The sequence below is a fragment of the Tupaia chinensis genome, unplaced genomic scaffold (assembly GCF_000334495.1).
Source record: "Tupaia chinensis unplaced genomic scaffold, TupChi_1.0 Scaffold000434_1, whole genome shotgun sequence".
Taxonomy (NCBI): Eukaryota; Metazoa; Chordata; class Mammalia; order Scandentia; family Tupaiidae; genus Tupaia; species Tupaia belangeri.
In genome coordinates, this window is record NW_006159939.1 from 3378131 (window position 1) to 3392505 (window position 14375).

Here is a 14375-nt window from a genome sequence, read left to right on the forward strand (position 1 = left end):
CACCTCCAAAACCTGCAAGTACGTGGGCTGTAACCATTAACTACAAGGCACCCCTATAGAGGGAAGACTCAGGCCAGACTGTCAAGGGATAGGAAGGAGTCAGCAAGAATTTCTAGTTTGTATGGCATCTTCTTGCAAAAGTAGAGAGGAACCAACTGCCTGAAGCCAACAAGGTTCTGGAGGACTTCTCTCCCCAGCATCTCCTCCAGAGGAAAAAAATGAAAGACATTCTTCTGAAACTCAAAACCTGGGCCCTCTTTAAGTTCCAGCAATCCCATCTAGAGAACAAGGAAATTGGCATAGAGCTAACACACATCACAGGGAAGTGTAAGGACAAACAGCTTTAGGGGAAAAAGAAAACAAAATTTGGACCTTTCACCACACCCCAACTCTAAGCGGGCAAGAGAACTATACCATCCTCAAAGCCAGTCAGCAGGTAGAGCTCTGTTTATAATCCAGTCTCCATGGCCCAGAGGGAGAAGAGAACACAAAAGAAAGCACCCACCCCAGCAGAGACTGAAGAATTTGGACATTACTTCCTATTTGGCAGGGAAGGCAGATCTGTATTCTCCCTTTTATCAGACTTGGGTCTAGAGGAATTGTTATCCATTCCAACTGAAGCCACTCATGATGTAGCTCTTCTGGACCACCCCAAACTGTCTCATGTATAGGTTACACAAGCCTTGCTCTGATCTGGAATATGCACCTGGTCACTGGCTTCTCTTTAACCACTCCCTCTCTGGCACTCCAGAACCGGTACTCCATACATGGGAAGATGTTAGTGCTTCACTAGATGCCTAAAAATCAACACAGAGACACAAAAATATAAGAAAACAAAGAAATATCTTTCTCCTATAGGATCATCATAACTCTTCACCAATAATGGTAAGACATAAGAAGTTATGGAAATGTCAGAAAAATAATTCAGAATATCTATTGTAACAAAACTCAATGAGTTGTAAGAGAAAATGACCAGTCAGTTCCAGGATATGAGAAAATCATTCCATGACATGAAGGAGGAATTACATAAACAGATAGACATCCTCAAAACAAAAAACAGGGACCAACAGATAGTGTAATAGTTAACCTCCCTAGATCCCACTAGTCAACTACAGTTTGAGTCTCAGACCTGGCAGCTTAAAACTCATGCCAAGCGTGTGTACATTTATGCCCAAGATCTTGGGAGGAGAATGGAGGAGAAGGGATTGTGACATGGCCATCTTCCCAGGGAGTGATTTCTCACTTTCTGTGTAACTCTCTGGAGAATGCATGCAACACTATAGCAAAAATCTCTCTCTAAAAAAAAAAAAAAAAAAAAAAAAATCAGTTTCTGAAGGGAAGTTCAGTACAATGCAAGAAATCAAAATCTCCCTCAGAAATATTAATAGCACAGTAGACTATGCAGAAGAAAGAATATCTGACCTTAAAGAGTCCAAGTCACCCAAATCCAAGTCACCCAAAGAAAAGAAAAGAAAAGAAAACAAAAGAATAACCCCCCTACAAATTATAAAGACAACATATGAGAAATTCTAGACATCATTAGGTGGCTGAATATCTGCCTAATGAGTATTCTAGAAGGTTGACAGGAAGATAAAGGCATAGAAAATCTCTTTCGTGAAATAATATCTGAAAACTTTCCAAATCTAGAGAGACATACAGACATCCAGATCCAGGAAATACAAAGAACACTGAGTAGATTCAGCATAAAAGATGCTCTCCAAGGCACATCACAGCTAAATAGGAAAAAAAAATCAAAGATGATATTTTAAAAAATAGCAAGAGAGAAATGTCAAGTTACTTACAAAGGTTTCCCCCTCAGACTAACCTCAGATCACTCAACTGAAACTAAACAGGCAAGGAAAGAATGGTGAGACATATTTAAAACTCTGAAAGAGGGACCAGCAGTTAGCATATTGGCTATGTCGCTGAACTCCCACGTAGTCGACTGCGGTTCGAGTCCCAGACCCGGTGGCTTAAACTCACGCTAGGCACGTGTGTGTGCGTGCCCAAGATTCTGAGAGGAGAATGGAGGAGAAGGGATTGCGGCGTGGCCATCCCCTCTCGGGGGGTGATTTCTTGCTTTCTGTCTCTCTGTCTCTCTCTGTCTGTCTGGTGAGCACATGTGCCCTATAGCAAAAAAACCTCTCTCAAAAAAAAAAGAGAAAAAAAAACCAAAAACAACTCTGAAAGAAAAAACAGATTAGCCAAGAATACTATACTAATCAATATTATCCTTCAAGCAAGAAAGAGAAATGAAATTATTCAGAGATAAACAAAAGAATTTACCAACAGTAGACCATCTCTTCAAGAAATACTTAAGGAAATACTACATCAGATAAATGAAAGGGACAGAAATAAGAGAACACAAAACAGCTTATAAAATGACTAACAAAATGGGGATCAGCAGTTAGCGTAATGGCTATATCGCTGGGCCCCCACGTAGTCGACCGTGGTTCAAGTCCTGGACCCGGTAGCTTAAACTCACGCCTGGCACGTGTGCGTGCGTGCCCAAGATCCTGAGAGAGGAATGGAGGAGAAGGGATTGCGGCGTGGCCATCCCCCCGGGGGGTGATTTCTCGCTTTCTGTCTCTCTGTCTCTCTCTGTCTGTCTGGCGAGCGCACACGCCCTATCGCAAAAGAACCTCTCCAAAAAAAAGAAAAAAAAATGACTAACACAATGGCAGGATAAATCCTTAAATATCAATTATAATGCTGATTTTTCTTTTTGAGAGAGACGTTTTTTCTATAGGACATGTATGCTCTCCAGAGAGACAGAGAGAGACAGAGAGACAGAAAGCAAGAGTGGAAGGCCATGCTGCAATCCCTTCTCCTCCATTCTTCTCTTGGGATTTTGGGCACACAGGCATAGGCGCCCGGTACACATGCACCCAGAGTGAGTTTCAAACTTTTGGGTCGGAGATGTGACCCGCGGTTAGCCAGCACCTTAACCACCATGCCACTTGCTGGCCCCAATGCTGCATGCTAATGGATTAAATTCTCCAATTAAAAGGTATACATTGGGGCCACCAGGTAGCGTGGTGCTCAACTCACATGTGGCTGACTATGGTTCAAGTCCTAGACCTGGCGACTTTTATTCTTGCTCTCCCTCTCTCTCTCTTTCTGTCTTTCTCTGGTCAGATTAAAATATAACAATAATAAATAAAATTAAATTTTTTTAAAAAAAGAAATACATCGAATGGCTGAATGCACAGGAGTCTTCTATGCGGTGTTTATAAGAAACACTACCTCACTCATAAACACACCTCTACATATATAGACTGAAAGTGAAGGATTGCAAAAAGTCATTTTATAAGAACAGAAACCAAGGAAAGGCTGGAGTCATGACACTGATATCAGACAAGATAGACTTCAAGACAAAAACTGTAAAGAGACAAAGAAGGACACTATGTAGTACTAAAACATTCACCAAGAAGATATAACAATTATAAATATTTATGCACCCAATATTGAGGCACCCAAATATGTAAAAGGATAGGAGAATCTAAAGGGAGAGAGAGACTGCAATACATTAATTGTTGGAGATTTTAACACACCAACTCATATGGACCACAGGCCCAGCTTAAGGGCTGACCAAGGAGTCCAGAGCCTTGGTATCCTCTGAAATAACTCTTCATCTGATTCTTCTAAGAGGTTGAAGGGAGAGGGAAGACTCCAGACCACACATACAGCACCTACTACTTCAGATTCACATTCAAATATGCGATGTTTCCAGGCTGGTGTGAGCTGTGATAACATGCATTTTCTTTTTTGTTTATTTATTTCATGGTCATTTCTCCCATGACAGACAGAGGACAGCTCACCTCCCCAACAGGGCGCTGTCATCAGTAGATAGATGATCTAGATAAAAAATAAAGAGATACAGGTGATAAATGTTAAGATAAAACAAATACACCTGACAGACATTTATAGAACATTTTATCCAACAACCACTAAGTACACATTTTTCTCATCTGTACACAAATATTTTTGAAAACTGACCATGTAATAGGGCATAAGACAAGCCTTTTCAAATTTAAAACTATAGAAATTTTATCTAGAAACTTTTCTGACTACAATGGAATTAAACTTGGAATCAACAGAGAAAAGCCTTTGAAAATATACAAAAACATGGAAACTAAAGAATCTTTTCCAAAAATGACTTTAAAACTACTGAAGAAATGAATACTTGTATCAAAAGTTTATTGAAACCAACAATAATGGACATCTGCCTCTTCATAATCTTTGGGACACAGCCAAAGCAGTAATCAGAGGGAAGCTTATGTCAATTAGTGTTCACAAGAAAAAGAAAACAGAAAGATGGCAAATAAATAACCTAATGATGCATCTTGAGGAACTGTAAGAACAACAAAGCCTCCCAAGAATACCAGGAGAAAAGCAATAATAAAGATTAAAGCAGAAATAAATAAAATAGAGAATAAAGAGCTATACCCAAAAAATCAATGAAAAATAAACCCTTTTTTTGAGAGGATAAACAGAATTGACAAACCATTAGCTAGATTAATCAATAAAAACAGAGAAATGAACCAGATAAGTAAAATCAGTAATGAAAGAGGCAATATTACAACAGATATAATAGAAACACAGGGCCAGCAGGTAGCATGGAGGTTAAGATGACTGGCTCCCACAAGGCCAACTCTATGGTTTGAGTCTGGAACCTGGTGGTTTGAAAATCTTGCCAGACACATGTGTGCCCAAAATCCCTAGATGAAAATGGAGGAGAAGGGAATTGTGGCATGGCCATTCCCCCTGGGGGGTGACTTTACTTTATCTCTCTCTCTCTCTTTCTCACCACTGAGTGGACATACCCTATAGCAAACTTAAACAACAACAACAACAAAACAGGCATACAAAGATTATGAGAGAATATGCACCAAAAATCAAGAAAATCTGATGAGATGGACAAATTTCTGGACACATATAATTTACCTAGATTGAATTAAGAAGAAATAGAAAGCCTGAATAGACTAATAACAAGCAATGAGATTGAATCATTCATAGTCTTTCAACAAAGAAAAGTCCAGATTCCAATAGCATTTATTCTAAATTCTACTAAACTTTAAAGAAGTGTTAACCCCAGTTCTCAGATTATTTCCAAAGATACAATAGGAATGAACCCTTCCAAACTCATTCTGTGAAGCCTCTATTAGCTTGATGCCAAAAACAGACAAGGACATAACAAAAAAAAAAAAAGGAAAAGAAAAGAAAAGAAAACTACTGACCAATATTTCTGATGAATAAACATGAAAAAATCTCAACAAGATACTATCAAATTAAATTCAACAGCACATTAGGAAGGTAGGCTTTAACCCAGGGATGCAAGGATAGTTCAACATATGCAAAACAATAAATGTAATACATTACATTAACAAAAGTATAGATAAAGCCATATGATCATATTGATTGATGCAGATAAAGCATTTGATAACATATAACATCTGTTCATGACAATACTCAGCAAATTAGGTATAGAATGTACATTTCTCAATGCAATAAAATCCTATGACAAACTCATAGCTGATTTTTTTTCTGAATGAGGGAAAGCTAGAAGCTTTCCCATAAAAAAACTGAAACAATACTCCATTTTTCCCATTCCTTTTCTGCATAGTGCTGGAAGCCCTAGCCAACACAGTCATACAAGAGAGTAAAGTGAAAGGCATTAATAGGAAAAGAAGACTCTAACCTGTTCCTATTTACTGATGACATGTTTATAAACAAAAAAATGCAAAGAATCCAAGAAAAAATCCTCACTGATGACATGATTATAAACAAAAAAAAATGCAAAGAATCCAAGAAAAAATCCTGGAAGTGATCAATGAATTCAATGAAGTGGCAGGAAAAAAAACAACAATATGCAAAAATCTATAGTGTTTTTATACATCAATAATGATCACTAGGCAGAATTGAAGAAAGCAATACCATTTATGATATCCACAAAAAATTAAATACCTAGAAATAAACCTAACCAAAGAGGTAAATGACCTCTACAAGGAAATCTATAAAAATATGAAAATATATTGAGTATGATACCAAAAAAAAAAATGGAAAAGCATCCCATATTCTAACATTGGAAGAATCAATGTATTCAAAATGTCAATTCTAGCCAAAATTTTAATTTACAAATACAGTGTTATTCTGTTAAATTTCCAGTGACATTCTTCACAGAAACAGAAGGAAGAATCACAAAATTTACCTGAAGTCATAAAAGGTCTCTTCTTGCCAAGGCAATATTGTGTGAAAAGAATGAAGTAGGAGGCATCTAACTACCCAGTCTCAAAATATACTACAAAACTGTGGTAATGAAAACAGCATGGTACTGGGACCAGCAGGTAGCGTAATGGCTATGTCGCTGGACTCCCATGTAGTCAACTGAGATTCGAGTCCCGGACCTGGCGGCTTAAACTCATGCCGGGCGCGTGTGCATGTGTGCCCAGGATCCCAAGAGGAGAATCGAGGAGAAGGGATTGCGATGTGGCCTTCACCCCTGGGGGATGATTTCTGTCTCTCTGTCTCTCTCTGTCTTTCTGGCGAGCGCACGCGCCCTATAGCAATAACCTCCCAAAAAAAAAAAAAAAAAAGAAAGAAAGAAAAAAAAAAAACAGCACGGTACTGGCACAAAACACATAGAAACAAAATAATGGAACAAAATAAAGACTCCAGGAATAAACTCCAATACATACAGCCACCTTTTTTTTTTTTTTTTTTTAAGAAATTTTTGCTATAAGGCATGTGTGCTCACCAGAGGCAGAGAGAGATAAAAAGAAAGCAAGAAATCACTTCCCAAGGGGGGAAGGCCATGCCATAATCTCTTCTTCAGTCTCCTCTCAGGATTTTGGTCACATGTGGTGCCCAAAATCCTGCCCAGTGTGAGTTTTTTTTTTTTAAAGCATTAGTTTATTTCATTTCATTTATTATTATTTTAATTTGACCAGAGAGAGAGACAAAATGAAAGTGAGATCCCAGGTCTGGGACTCACACCATGGTCAATCACATGGGAGTTCAGCACCTCAACCATCAAGGCACCTGATGCCTACCCCGCCCCCACCCAGTGTGAGTTTTAAGCCACCAGGTCTGGGACTTGCCATAACCATTACACCATGTGTTTGTCCCTAGCCAACTCATTTTTGACAAAGGACATAGGATAGTCTAGTGGGAAAAAGCAGTTGCTTAAGCAAATGTTTAGCTGGAAGAACTGGATAGCCACCTCCATAAAAATGAAACTAGATCCTTATCTCTCACCGTTAAACAAATCAACTCAAAATGGATCAAAGATCTAAATATAAAGTCTCAAACTATAAAATTAGTGGTGGAAAACATAGGGGAAACAGTTAAAGACATTGGAGCAGGCAAAGATTTCTAAAATAAGACTCCCTAAAACACAAGCAATGATCATGAAAATAGACAAATGGGGTTATATCAAGCAAAAAGCTTCCGCACAGCAAAAGAAACAATAATTAGGGTGAAGATATTGCCCTCAGAATGGGAGAAAGTATTTATAAACTGTGCTTCAGATAAGGGACTGATAACCAGAATATATAGGGAACTCAAGCAGTGAACCCAGAAAAAAACAAATAATCCAATTAAAAAATAAGCAAATGAGGGTCCCGCAGATGTCATGATGATTATGTCACTGTACTCCCATGTAATCGACTATGTTCCATGTCCTAGACCTAGCGGTTTAAAACTCATGCCAGGCACATATGCGTGCATGCCCAAAACCTTGAAAGGAGAATGGAGAAGGGATTGCAGCATGACCATCTCCCTCTGGGTGGGGAAAGTTGATTACTCACTTTCTGCCTCTCTGGTGAGTGTGCAAGTGTGTGCCCTGTACCAGGAATCTCTCTCTCTCTAAAATAAAAAAAGACAACTCCCAAAGGAAGACATACAAATGGCCAGAAAGTATGTGAAAAAATATCCAACACTTCTTATAAGGGAAATGCAAATCAAAACCACAGTGAGATGCTACTTAATCTCAGTTACAATGGCTATGATAAAAATAGAGAAGAACACGTGCTGGCAAGGCTGTAGTGAAAAGGGAAACCTCATACACAGTTGGTGGGAATGTCTAGCCACTGTGGAAAACAATCTAGAGGTTCCTCAAAAAACTACAAAGAGAACTACCATATGATCTAGTAATCACACTCCTTGGTATATACCCAAAGGATAGGAAAACAGTCAGAAAGACACTTGCATATCCATGTTTATTGCAGCATTATTCACAATTGCTAAGACTTGGAATCAATGTAAGTGCCCAAGAATGATAACTGGATTGAAAAAAAAATGTGGCACATATACACTATAGACTACTAGTCAGCCATAAAGAACAATGAGACCCTGTCATGATTCAAAGTAGATGATTAGAAGATTTAACACTAAACAAAACAAGACAGAGTATGAAAGACAAACACTGTGTGGTCCTGCTTAATATATACCAAATGTCTACCATTTATGGCAGAAATAGAAAGATTCAAAAATATGAAAAAGTAGGGAGGGCACGAGTAGATACTAGAGACTTTATAGGGGAGGGTGGATAGTAGAGTGTGGGTGGGAGTGACTCCAGGAGAAAACATTTAACGGACCCAAGAATGTAAAGTTTTCTGTTGTCAATGATATATATGATCATATTTTTGACTTGCCATGCACTACGTACATGCTTTGAAAAATCCATTCTACACTCTATGTACAACAATTAAATATAAATAATAAACCTGTGCTCTTAGCTCCATCATGCTTACCAAAAAATAAGGAATTATTAATACACAAATAATTTATTACTTATTTATCTACTACTTATCATTAAAAAATTTAGAGATTGTTTTGGCTATTCATTGCTGTATATCATAAAACCCTCTCAAAACATAGTTTTTAAAATAGCAACAGTAATTTACTTACTTATAAGTTCACAATTTCAACAGCTTCCATAGGACAATTCATTTCTGCTATGCATGGCATCAATTCTGGCAGCTTGATTATGGCTGAAGGATCCCAGTTCCAAGAAAATTAATTTAGGTGGCTGGCAAGTTGGTGCTTGCTAGAACTCAACTGGGGCTGTCAGCCAGGCTCCTGTTGGTCCTCATGTGGCCTCTCTATATGGCTGGGTTGTGATTCTCACTTCTCACAACATGCTTACTAGGTTCTGAGAAGGGCTGTCACAAGAATAAGTATTAGAAGAGGACAAGCCCCAAAATGCTAGCCTCTGTTTTCTTCCTTTTATTTCTTTTTGTTTGTTTGTTTGGAGAGGTTTTTGCTATAGGGCACGTGCGCTCACCAGACAGACAGATACAGAGAGACAGAAAGCGAGAAATCACCCCCCAGGGGGGATGGCCACACCGCCATCCCTTCTCCTCCGTTCTCCTCTTGAGATCTTGGGCACGCACGCACACATGCCCGGCGTGAGTTTTAAGCCACTGGGTCCGGGATGCGAACCGCAGTCGATTACATGGGAGTCCAGCAACATAGCCATTACACTAACTGCTGATCCCTTTTCTTCCTTTTATTAGAAAATCATTTATTTATTTTCCATTAGGGCCAGGGTGGGAGGGAGTGAGAGAGAAGCACCTCTAATGAAGTCTTTATACCATGTGACACCCCTGGACTCAGGTGGCCTGGATCATGGAAACACGTGAATGCACTTGGTGTGCCTAAAGATGTCCTGGGATGTGAACCCAGGACCTTTCCCATGCAGATCCAGTGTGTTACCGCTGTACAACCACTTGGCCCCAGACTCTATTTTCATCATGTCTGCTAATGTAACATTGATCAAAAAAGCCAGTCAAATGGCCAGACACAAGATCAAGTTCAGGAAGACTCTCCAGGGAAGTATGATTCACTGGGGTCCTATCAAAGAAACAATCACATTGCTTTTCAAAGCAGAATGAAAGGAACAAAACTATTTTGGTCTTAACCTGTTTTTAGTCTTTGTTTCTTAAAATATGAAGCAATGGCTGGCTCAGACACAGATGGTTACTTACCCAATCATTACTCTTTTGAGAAAAAGCACAGTCATCTTTGTGTTAGTCAGGTTAGGCTAGATTTCCAGAAGTAATAAATAATTCCCAAATTTAATTAGCTCAATGAAACAAAAGTTTACTTCTTGTTCTTGTTGCATTCCCAGTGCAAGTCAGAAAGAGGACACTGTTCACTGTAGTTCTTTAGTGACATGGACTGGTGGGGAGTTTATGTTGATATATGCCTTTACACAATGACCTCATCAGAGGGATGAGAAGGTGGAGAATCATGCACTGGCCTTCAAAGCTTCAGCAGAAAGGTTGGCTCCATGGGCAGTGGGAATGTGTCGTTCAAGAGAAGCTGGCTGGATCTTTCATGGCAACTGTGTTTCAGGCTTGGCCAGCATGAAATACACTGGGCATGTGCCAGGTATGAGTGTCTAAGCTGTCACAGGCTGGAGGACTAGAGGAAGGGGATCATGGTATGACTGTTCCCTTTGGGCGGGGTGTGGGGAGGTACTCATCCTCCCTTTCTCTTTCTCACTCTCATGTGCATGTGCTTTGTTATAAATAAAGGGAAAAAATCTTCAGCTGTTATACATCATTTTCTTTCACATCTCACTGGGCAAAGCAAGTCATACGACTGCACGTGATGAGGGAGCAGGTACACTTTTATGTATGTCCAGAAGAGGGAGAGCTAGAAATATTTGGTGAATAGCACTGCTACAGATTGAACTGTAGTTCTCTCAAAATCTTTTCTTTTTTAAGATTTAAAAAGAAAATTTTTTTGCCATAGGGAAAATGTGTTTGCCAGAAGGAGAGAGAGAGAAACAGAGAGAGAGAAAGTGAGAAACTATCCTCAAAACAGGATGACCACACCACAATCCCTTCTCCTCTATTCTCCTTTTAGGATTTTGGGCACGCATGCACATGTGCCCAGTGAGACTTTCAGCTGCTGGATCTGGCACTTGAACCACAGTCAGTCATGTGAGAGTCCAGCACCTTAACCATTATGCCACCTGTTGGTCTCCTGCTCCAATTCTTTTTATAAAGAATTGCCATAAGGCATTTTTATAAAATATTTTTATTAAAAAATGCCCTTGCCAGAGAAAGACAGAAAGACATATGTGTGTGTGTGTGTGTGTGTGTGGAGAGAGAGAGAGAGAGAAAGAGAGTGCACCCTCAGGTGGAACATGGTCATGCTGCAATCCTTTTTCATCCATTTCTCCGTCCTGTCATAAATTTGGGCACATATGCCTGGAGTGTTTTTCAAGCCTCCAAATTTGGGATTCAAACTATGGTTGGCCTTGTGGAATCTACTGTAGTTCCCTGAACCACTAAACTATGGGGCTGTCCCCCACTCCTTTCCTATGTTGAAGTCTTAAACTTTCATGCCTCAGAATGTGACCTTAATTTTGAATAGGGTTGTTGCAGATGTAGTCAGTTAAGATAAAGTCATATTGAATTAGGGTGGGCCCACAGTACAGTATGACTGGCATCCTTATAAAAAGGAGAAATCTAGACACAGAGATGTACACAGGAGAACACCAGGTGGAGATGAAGACAGAGATCAGGTGATACTGAAGAAGTCACAAAATGCCAAAGACTGACAGACCACCAGAAACTAGGACAAAGGCATGTGACACATTCTCCCTCATCTTCCTCAGACAAAATCAATATAACTGACATCTTGATTTTGGACTTCTAGCCTCCAGAACTCTTGGACAATACATTTCTGTTGTTTAAGCCCCTGGGTTTCTGGTGCTTTGTTATGGCAGGCCCCGGAAGCTACTTATAAGCCCTTATGACTACACAATTCCTAACCTCTCTTCTATTTTCATTGTAAGATACTATCTCTTTTAAGCTTTCCTTTCTGTTCTCCTCCCACACATTTGTGTACTTAGGCATTAGTAATAACAACAACTTAGTTTTTCAAGTCAAGACTTTGAGGATATTTATGTATGTTTCTATTTAGATCCGGTTTCTGAAAATAGTCCCCCACAAAGTCTCTTGTATTCTGATTTTTCTCTTTTTTATAATCTAAGACTTGCTTCCTTTTGCATGACAGAGAGGTTTCTACTTCTTTCCTTTGTCTCAAGTCATGCCCTATTTCTGTTCATTTCTAGAGTAACCTACTCTGAACACTGATTTCTAAATATCATTTCTTACTTGCATTTAATGTGTTCTAAGAGGGGACTTCAGTGGAAAAATGGAATTACAGTACAAGTTTATTTTGGTGCAAAAAAATTTTCAAATTCGTGCATAGATTTTTCATCATATACATTTTCCATGAACTTTTTGAATACCCTCCCCCCTTTTTGTAAACTTATTCTCACTCTTTCTTCATTCATAACTTCTCTATTATGATGAAGTCGAGCTGGTATAACCTGGGTTAAATACACCTGATGGTTACCCATAACTGTACTTAGTAATTTTACTTCAGTGTTTTTGTCTGACATTTCTTGTATGGAATTCTCTCCCTAATAATACATATCTTTCTTGAATGGCTGTCTCAGAAATCACCTCCCCAAGGAAACTTAAAGGAAAACAGCATCCATACTACTCTTAACCTCTCAGCAATTACTCAGTTTATATTATTACCTACTGTTCTTACTATGAGCCAGGCATTGTTCTAAATGGTCTATATGAATTATTTAATATAATTCTCTTGCCAGTACAGTAAGGTAGATAGTATTATTAGGATTTTTTAGATGTATCAATTAGGTTAAAACCCATTAAATCTTTTATAGCTAGTGAAAGGAATCACGATTTTAAAGAAAAATCACTTTCAGTATAATTAATATAAAATAAAATGCAATAATGCAATAATTTAAGAATACAGGTTGATGAGTTTTAACATACGTGTATATGTGTACACAACTGTGTGTGTATTTAATTTACCTATAATCATCATTCTAAATAAGGTATATAATTTTTCTATAACTCCAAAAGCTTTACTCACACCTCTTTATCGTCAGTCCTCTTTTCAAAGACTCAGCAATCTGATTTCTGTCACTATAGGTTAGTTTTGCTTGTTGTAGAATTTCATATAAATGAACCATATCTTGGGTTGTCAGGAAAGTCACAATGTGCATTTTATATGCAAAAATGTATCAGGACTTTTCCAACAATCTGATAGTATGTTTGCTTTAGTTTTTGGCTTCTTTTGCTCAGCATTATGGTTTTGATATATTTTAGTGGGCCTTTTCTTTCAATGTTAAAGAATATTCAGTTGTACGGATACAGTATAATTTGTTTTTCCATTCACTTTTTTTTAAAAGAGATTTTTTCCTATAGGGCTTGTGCGCTGGCAGGAGAGACAGAGAGAGACAGAGAGACAAAAAGCGAGAAATCACCCCCTCCCCAGGGGGGATGGTCACACCACAATCCTTTCGCCTCCATTTTTCTGCTCAGGATTTTGAGCACAAATGCACATGCACCTGGTGTGAATTTCAAGCGGCCGGATCTGGGACTCAAACCATGGTTGACTATGTGGGAGTCTAGTAACATAACCATTCTGCCATCTGCTGGTCCCTGCATTCACTTTTTTTTTTTTTAAGAATTATTTTATTTCACTTTATTTACTTATTTATTTTAATTTGAGGGACAGAGTGAGCGAGAGAGAGAAAGAGAAAGTGAGAAAACAAGCCGCCACGTCTGGGACTCAAACCATGGTCAGCCAGGGAGGAGTCCAGTGCCCTTAACCACCATGCCATCTATTGGCCCCTGCATTCACTTTTTAATGTGATTTGTTTCTCTTTTTTTGACTATTTTAAATAAAACTGCTATGAAACATTTTTATGTCTCTTGAGAAAATACCTAGGAGTAGAAATTGTGAGTCATATGATGATACACATTTAACTTCATAAGAAACTACTGAACTGCTTTCCAAAGGGAGGATACAATTTCACCATCCCATCAGAAATATATGAATTTTCCTTTTATTTCACATTTTGGGCAACAGGTGGTATTGTCAGTCTTTTTAACTTTAGCCATTATGGAGACATATAGTGTTATAGCTCATTATGGTTTTCTTTTTCATGTCCCTGAAGGCTAGTGATGTAGGGAATTCTTTCATGTGTTTCTTGCCATTTGTGCATCTTTTGAGAAGTTTTTGTTTAAATACTTGACCCACTTAAGAAAAAGTTAAGTCGTTTAACTTTATGTTGAGCTGGAAGCATGCTTTATGTATTCTGGGTGCAAGTAGTTCTTGAGGTATATCAACCATACACATTTTTTTCCCTGTCTGTGTCTTGCCTTTTCATTTTATTAATAATGTATTTCCAAAAGCAAAAATTAAAATTTTGTTGAAGTCAAATTTATTTATTTTTCCTTTTATGAATAGTGTTTTTGGTAACCTAAGACAATTTTGTCTTTTCAATGTCAGGAAGAGATTTGATAGGTTATATC